A 9,195-nucleotide genomic window follows, 5' to 3' on the forward strand; every position below is an offset into this window, starting at 1 on the left:
CAATAAAATATTTTTTGTCTTCAACCATGAAATTAATTGATCTAATTAATTATACCCTTCACCACTACTATGGTACACTATGGCTTGGTACACTTGATTGAAATCGGTTCACATTTAGATATAGCTCCCATATATATCTTTCGTCCGATTTGAACTTATATGGCCTCAAAATCCAGGGTTTTGCCGTGATTTGCTTCAAATTTCGCACAAGGAGTACGTTTAGTAGTATAGGTAATTGTGCCAAATTTGGTTGAAATCGATTCAGATTTAGATATGGCTCCCATATATATCTCCCGTCCGATTTGCACTCATATGACCAGGGGGCCAAGTTATACTCCCATTTACGTGAAATTTCGCATAGATAGCAGAATTATTATTCTAACTATGCATGCCAAATTAAGTCAAAATTGGTTCAGGTTGTATATAGCTCCCATATATACGTACACCAGAGTTGGGGAAATATGGTCGACTGTTTCATATTTTAGACCCATTTTCAATGGGATTTTCCTCCAATTGACTGGATAGTTTCCACAGAGAATACAAATATGGCCAAGATTCTCACAGTTTACACAAAATTCTGTGATGATTTCCCCATATCTTAGCCATATCCTACACACTGCAATGCCAAAATTTCCACAGAACGGATGAGTTTTAAATAAGGCTCCAAGTCGCCCTACACATATCTTGGCGAGATCTAACCAATATCCTTGTAAAATCGCCACTGCTGAGTAGCAAAAATTGTAAATATTACTCTAATTGTCCTATATCTCGAATACATATGTATCGCCTGAAAAATCATAAATCTCTTTTGTACAATTGCATTAAAATTTCTCTCGCTTCATATTTCCCATATTTTTTACTAACATTGTGTATCATCCCAGGGCGTTAGCCGATTTAAATTTTAATTCTAGAGTTTTTGTAGAAGTACTAAAAATTGTTTTCATTAAAAGTATTTGTATCTGGAAATGCAAACCTTTATATAGCTTCCAGCAAATTTTAAGTAGTTGAGATGGTAACACAAATGTTTGTCTACATAGTGGTGAAGGGTATAATATAGTCGGCTCCGCCCGACTTTAGACTTTACTTACTTGTTTTTAATTGAAATGTATTCAATCAAAAAAAAAAAATGATAGAGAAAATTTCTAGCTCCGCCAATGGTTATTAGAGACCATATACTAACACCACGTACCAAATTTCAACCGGATGAAATGAATTTCGCTCTTCCAGGAGGCTCCGCAAGCCAAATCTAGGGGTCGGTTTTTATGGGGGCTATACGTAAAAGTGGTCTGATATGGCCAATTTGCAATACTATCCGACCTACATCACACATAACATCTACTTAGGCCAAGTTTAAAGTCGATAACATGCTTCCTTCGGGAGTAAGCGTGATTTCAAAAGGACGGACAGACATGCTTAGATCGACTCAGAATTTTACCACGACCCAAAATATATATACTTTTTGGGGTTTTAGAGCAATATTTCGATGTGTTACAAATGGAATGACAATGTTAATATACCCTCCATCCTATGGTGGAGGGTATAAAAATGAAGAAATCGTTCTGTTCTGATATGTTCAAATGGCAACGATAGTTGCCTGCCTGGAGCATAAGAGGGGCCCTTCGCGCTGGCAGCTTTGTAATATCCAAATTAGCGAGCATAGGCTATTTTAGAGCAACATCCCACCAAGGCACATTTTAAGACATGACTTTCACCAACAAGCCGATTTCATTGCAATAAATCCCTCTACATAACAATCTCTTTTCAAACTGATTACTACACAGTCCAATACCCATAGCCCATTGCCCATAACTATTCAGAAACACGATAAACTCAAAGTGCATTAAGAGTATCCTAATGTCCTATGTCGACTGTTATCAGTACCACCTCAAAGTGAATGTTTCATAGAAGGCCTTTGAATTTTGGGAGTGTTGGGTGCTATTGGCAAAGCTGAAATGTAATCAAAATCTCCATTTTCATCGCCTCCGCCACTCGCATGCTTGTGCTACACGGCACTAGAACTCCTGAAAATCATACAAGGATAACTCATTATACAACGGGTCTTTGGAATTTAACTTAACTTTTTAGGCACTCGTATTCGGTAATATCGGTAATGTAGGCTTTGTATTAGGAAATGGATGTGCCAATACACGGTAGTCTACAGTATGGGCTAGAGAAATTATAACGAAGCGGACCATTCAATTTTTTCAAAACGGCTAGTACACAAAATCTTCACTTATTTTCACACCAAAATCGTTTATTCGATTTTCACGTTAAAAGTCGATTAGTCGTACTATTCCATCAGCACTATACTGTCTTCTGGGGAAAAAGGGGAAAAACTATTCAAAAGATTTACAATGCACTGTTGCCTATTTATGCAATAGCTCTTAGGTAGCCGCGTTTGCTTATGTCTTGCCTTCATTTCAAACTTCTAACTGACGTTATCAGCAATACATCCATTGCCTAACATGGAACATTACCCATTGACAAAAAGGTTTAACTCTTTTCGTTTGTTTGGCAGTCAATTATATTGCGCGTTTCTCTCGCATATCGTCCGTCTGCCAAAACCACAAAAGCAACATAACAGGGAGTATTCGAACCAGTGCCAATGATAGTAGAATTCTGTAGTGATTTATGATTGCATCATGGCTCCATTAAGCGGATTCCAATGCATTTGTTAATGTTTCTAATCGTTGCGAGATGTTCGTGTTTCAATGTTGCAAAAAAAAATTGTTCTACCCAAAACCAGAAGATTTAAGAGATGAATGGGCTACATGATGTAGTTGATATATCATTGAGCAGAATAATCTATGGCGCAACATCGAAATTTTTATTATAAAAAATTTCGTCAAATGCTATTTTTTATAGAAAATTTCGTTGAAATTTTATTTTTATATAAAATTTTGTCGAAATTTTAGTTTTTTTAAAAATTTCGTTGAAATTTTATTTTTTTAAAAAATTTCGTCGAAATTTTATTTTTTTTTAGAAAATTTCGTCGAAATTTATTTTAAGAAAAAATTTTGACAAAGTTTTATTTTTTTTTTTTTTTTTTTTGAAAATTTCGTCGATATTTTGTTTTCATAGAAAATTTCGTCGAAGTTTTATTTCTATAGAAAATATATTATTTTTATAGAAAATATCATCGTTGAAATTGTAGTTTTTTAGAAAATATCGTCGAAATTTTATTATACCCTCCACTATAGGATGGGGTGTATATTAACTTTGTCATTCCGTTTGTAGCACATCAAAATATTGCTCTAAGACCCCATAAAGTATATATATTTTGGGTCGTGGTGAAATTCTGTGTCGATCTAAGCATGTCCGTCCGTCCTTCTATTGAAATCACGCTAACTTCCGAACGAAACAAGCTATAGACTTGAAACTTGGCACAAGTAGTTCTTATTGATGTAGGTCGAATGGTATTGCAAATTGGCCATATCGGTTTACTTTTACGTACAGCCCCCATATATGTATATCGATCCCCAGATTTGGCTTGGGGAGCCCCTAAGAGAAGCAATTTCATCCGATCCGTCTGAAATTTGGAACATGATGTTGGTATATGGTCTCTAACACCCATGCAAAAATTGGCCCACATCGGTCCATAATTATATATAGCCCCCATATAAACCGATCCCCTGATTTGGCTTGCGAACCCTCTAAGAGAAGCAAATTTAATCCGATCCGGGTGAAAATTGGAACATGGTGTTGGTATATGGTCTCTAACACCCATGCAAAAATTGACTCACATCGGCCCATAATTATATATAGCCCCCATATAAACCGATCCCCAGATTTGGTTTGCGAACCCTCTAAGAGAAGCAAATTTCATCCGATCCGGTTGAAATTTGGTACATGATGTTGGTATATGGTCTCCAACAATCATGCAAAAATTGGTCCACATCGGCCCATAATTATATATAGCCCCCATATAAACCGATCCCCTGATTCGGCTTGCGGAGCCTCAAAGAGAAGGAAATTTCATCCAATCCGGGTGAAATTTGGTACATGATGTTGGTATATGGTCTCTAACAACCGTGCAAAAATTGGTCCACATCGGTTCATAATTACATATTGCCCCCATATAAACCGATCCCCAGATTTGGCTTGCGGAGCCTCAAGGAGAAGCAAATTTCATCCGATCCGGTTGAAATTTGGTACATTTCGCTAGTGTATGGCCGATAACAACTATGCCAAAATTTTTCCGTATCGATCTATATTATATATAGCCCCCTAATAAACCGATCCCCGATCATAGAATAATCACGAGTGCCACTCGAGGCAAAAATAATCTACCAAAATTTTATTGCTATAGAAAATTATGTCAAATTTCTATAGAAAATTTTGTCAAAATTTTTTTTCTATAGAAAATAAAATTTCAAAAATTTATTTCTATAAAAAATTTCTAATAAGCCAGATGCCGATTGTCTCTAAACTTTTTTATTTGCTTTTAAAGAAAATTTTTTAGCTTCAAAAGAAAACTTTGCTTGTCTAAAATTTCGTTCCTCAGAAAAGAAAACTCTTCTTTCAGTATAATTGTATATAGCCCCCATATAAAACGAACCCCCTATTTCAATTCTGGCTCTATAATTCTATTGTTATAGAAAATTTCTTGAAAATATATTTTTGTAGAAAATTTAATCGATATTTTATTGTTATCGAAAATTTTGTTTACATTTGTTTTGTGTATTTTTTAAAATTTTTATAGCAAATATTGTCAAAATTTTCATTTTATAAAAAATTTCGTGGAAATTTTATTTTTATAGAAAATTATATCAACATTTTATCTATAAAGAGAAATTTGTCGAATACGTTTTTTCTGTTAAGAAATTTTATTAAAATATCTGTTTGAAGAATTTTTTTTTTTATGTAAAATATAAAGGAATATTTTTTTTTTTGGAAATTTTCGTCGAAATGTTAATTTTAATAGAAATTTCATTTTGGTAAAACATTTTTATACCCTAAGCCACAGCGTATAATAACTTTGATCTGCCAAAAAATATGACTACCAGAAATATTGATTTTAGACGCCATAAAATATATACCGATAGACTCAGAATCGCCTCATGAGTCGATCTAGCGCTTGGTGTCCGTCCGTCCGTCCGTCAGGTATTTGTTGTTCGCAATATTCACAATGAAATTTTGTATATGGGGATTTTTCGGAACAAGGACAAAGACTATTGAATTTGGAAAAAGTCGGATCAAATTTAGATATAGCTCCCACATATATGTATCGCCCGATTTCAATAAATGGGGTCAGATTGCGGTCATTTAAAAACCGATCGGCGTCAAATTTGCCTCAAAGTAATCTAATTTACCACCATTTAAGTGTGCAAAATTGCATCGAAATCGGTTCAGATTTAGATATAGCTCCCATATATATCTTTCGTCCGATTTAGACTCACATGCCAACAGAAGCCAAAGTTTACTACCAATTTTCGTGAAATTTTGCACAGAGAGTAGAATTGATATTCTACCAATTCTCGGTAAATTTGATGGAAATCGGTTCCCCATATATATCTTTCGTCCGAATTGCACTTATATGGCCTCAAAAGCCAGAGGTTTGCTCTGACTTGCTTCAAATTTTGCACGAGAGGTACGTTTAACGGTGTCGTTATGTGTGCCAAATTTGGTTAAAAACGGTTCAGATTTAGGTATAGCTCCCATATATATGTATCGACCGATTTTGCAATATTTTGCCATAAAGCCCTTATTTACCAACCGATCTTACTCAAAGTTGGCATATTTGTATATAAATTTCATTTTATAGACAATTGTATCGATGTATGAAGCTTAAGCCTCCAGATCAACCTTAGAATCCGCTTCCATGATATAGATTACAGAACTCTCTTGCTCTATAAGAATTGATAATTTTGATTATCTAAAATTTCATTTCCATAGTTGATAGCTTTTCGTGGATCAATTTGTATATCCAATGTAACTGCTAATTTTTATACAAAAACTCATTTTAGTTGCCCAACTATCCACAATGATTGCATATACTCAATTTTCACATTTGCTGCAGCAATTTTCAAATGATGTCGATATTTTTCCACCCCTTTTCATTTTATGTGAGCCATTTAAATTTAATTACATTGGAGCGAGAAAAAGCCATAGCTTTGATTGTCATCACATTATTTTTGTTGGCCTCACATTAAATCTGTGAAAATCCACTATCATTCTATGGACTTACCTATGTCTATGTATCAGTATGGCAATTACTTTGCTCACTATGTAATTCAACATACCCCCATACCCACACACCCACACATTCATATTCAAATAATATTACATATATATCGCCTACATCGAAAATGGACAAGTAAACATTTTTGTTAGTCTGACTTAGCCAGCTGACCATTAAAAGCTACAATGACCAATCTTTATTTTATCCAACCACCAAAATAAAACAAACTAACCCGAGGGAGTTGTAGCACGGCTGAGACTTTGTCATTCTGTGGCTTTTGTGGTTTGTCAACATTGGCCGCAATTATTGCATTAAATTGCCAAAAGTTGTATTTTTACCACTGCTCTGCTTCATAGATCGTCCGATGTGGTCGGCATCAGAAACAGCAAAAACAACAGCAGCAAACGAGAGACTATGGCCAATATAAATGAACAACAAAATGGCTATATTCAAATGTTAACATTGTGGCCATTTCTGGTAGCCCCCACTCATGGCCACTGAGTGCAATATTGTAGCGGATGAGTTTAGTATCAATCGACTGACCAGCAAATAAAATAGCCTAAAGATGCCAGATTAAACAACAAAGGGATTGAAGGGGTGATATAAGAATTTTTATTTTTATAGAAAATTTTATTTCTATAGAAAATTTTCTGAAAATTTTATTTCCATAGAAAATTTTCTCACAATTTTATTTCCATAGAAAATTTACTGAAAATTTTATTTCCATAGAAAATTTTCTCACAATTTTATTTCTATAGAAAATTTTCTCACAATTTTATTTCCATAGAAAATTTACTGAAAATTTTATTTCTATAGAAAATTTTCTGCAAATTTTATTTCTATAGAAAATATTCTGAAAATTTTATTTCTATAGAAAAATTTCTGAAAATTTTATTTCTATAGAAAATTTTCTAAAAATTTTATTTCTATAAATATTATGTCAAAATTTTATTTCTAAAACAAATATTTGTCCAAATTTAATTTCTATTGAAAATTTTGCCAAAATTTTATTTCTGTAGGAAATTTTGTCAAAATATTTTTTAAATAGAAAATTGGGGCAAAAATGTATTTCAAAAGAAATTTCTTTGAAAAATGTTACTTTATAGAAAATTTTGTCAAAATTTTATTTCTGAAAATTTTATTTCTATAGAAAATTTTCTGAAAATTTTATTTCTATAGAAACTTTTCTGAAAATTTTATTTCTATAGAAAATTTTCTGAAATTTTTTTTTTCTATAGAAAATTTTCTGAACATTTTATTTCTATAGAAACTTTTCTGAAAATTTTATTTCTATAGAAAATTTTCTGAATTTTTTTTTTTATATAAAAAATTTTCTGAAAATATTATTTCTATAGAAGTTTTTCTGAAAATATTATTTCTATAAAAAAATTTTTTAAACTGAAGTAGAACTAAAGAATTTTTTTTGAAAAATTTATTTCTATAGCAAATTTTGTCAACATTTTATTTCTGTAGAAAATTTTGTTAATTTTTTTTTTATAGAAAATGTTGTCAAAACTATAGAAAATGTTGTCAAAACTTTATTTCTATAGAAAATTTTGTTAAAACTTTATTTCTATAGAAAAATTTGTCAAACATTTTTTGAAACCCTCAGAAATGTCACCAGCATTACTGAGGTTGGATAATCCACCGCTGAAAAACTTTTTGGTGTTCGGTCGAAGCAGGAATCGAACCCACGACCTTGTGTATGCAAGGCCGGCATGCTAACCATTGCACCACCATTGACACTTGAACCTTCCTTTTTTCGGAAGGTTCAAGTGTGGTTCACTTTGGGTTTGGTGAACTACCAGAATTTGTTCTGATAATTGCAAGTAGAAGAAGCTGATGAGGAATGTGGTAATTCCGAAGCGTGCGTCCATCCAACAATCTCGCAGTCTACAAGGCTTTGCCCAAATAAATTTGACAAACATTTTTTTCCCCTGTTGGTTAAGCTACACTTGTAGTTTAGTCAATGCATGGTTTTAAGCTGAAATCAAAAACAACAAAAAAGGTTGAAGAATAAACCAACAATAACAAACAAAACGAAATTTTATTTCTATAAAAAAATTAATTTTATTTCTATAGAAAATTTTTCAAAATTTTATTTCTATAGAAAATTTTCAAAAAATTTTATTTCTATAGAAAATTTTCAAAAAATATTATTTCTATAGAAAATTTTCAGAAAATTTTATTTCTATAATTTTTTTTGTAATTTTATTTTTATAGAAAATTTTTTCAAAATGTTATTTCTATAAAAATTTTGTTAAATTTTTATTTCCGTAAAAATTTTGTCAAAATTTTATTTCTATTCTATTTTCATAAAATTTTATTTCTAAAGAAAAAAATTTTTAGAAAATTTTATTTCTGCAAAAAAAAAATCAGAAAATTTTATTTCTATAGAAAATTTTTTGAATATTTAATTTCTATAGAAAATTGTATAATAATTTTATTTCTATAGTTTATTTTTATTTTAATAGAATAGTTTCTGAAAATTTCATTTCTATAGAACATTTGCTCAAAATTGTATTTCTATAGAACAATTTGTCAAAAGTTGATTTCTATAGAAAATTTTCTGAGAATTTTATTTCCATAGAACATTTTCTGAAAATCTTATTTCTATAGAAAAAATTTTTAATAATATTTTATTTCTAAAGAAAACAATTTTCAGAAAATTTTACTTCTATAAAAAATCAGAAAATGTTATTTCTATAGACAATTTTTTGAATATGTAATTATTTTTTTCTAGAGAACAATTTTTCAAAGTTTATTTCTATAGAAAATTTTCTGAGAATTTTATTTTGTAGAAAATTTTCTGAAAATTTTATTTCTATAGACAATTTTCTGAAAATTTTATTTCTATAGAAAATTTTCTGAAAATTTTATTTATTTTATTTATATTTATATATCTGAAAATATTATATCAATAGAAAATTTTCTGAAAATTTTATTTCTGTAGAAAATTTTCTGAAAATTTTATTTCTGTAGAAAATTTTCTGAAAATTTTGTTTCTATCAAAA

The sequence above is a fragment of the Haematobia irritans genome, chromosome 5 (genome assembly GCF_050003625.1).
Source record: "Haematobia irritans isolate KBUSLIRL chromosome 5, ASM5000362v1, whole genome shotgun sequence".
Lineage (NCBI taxonomy): Eukaryota > Metazoa > Arthropoda > Insecta > Diptera > Muscidae > Haematobia > Haematobia irritans.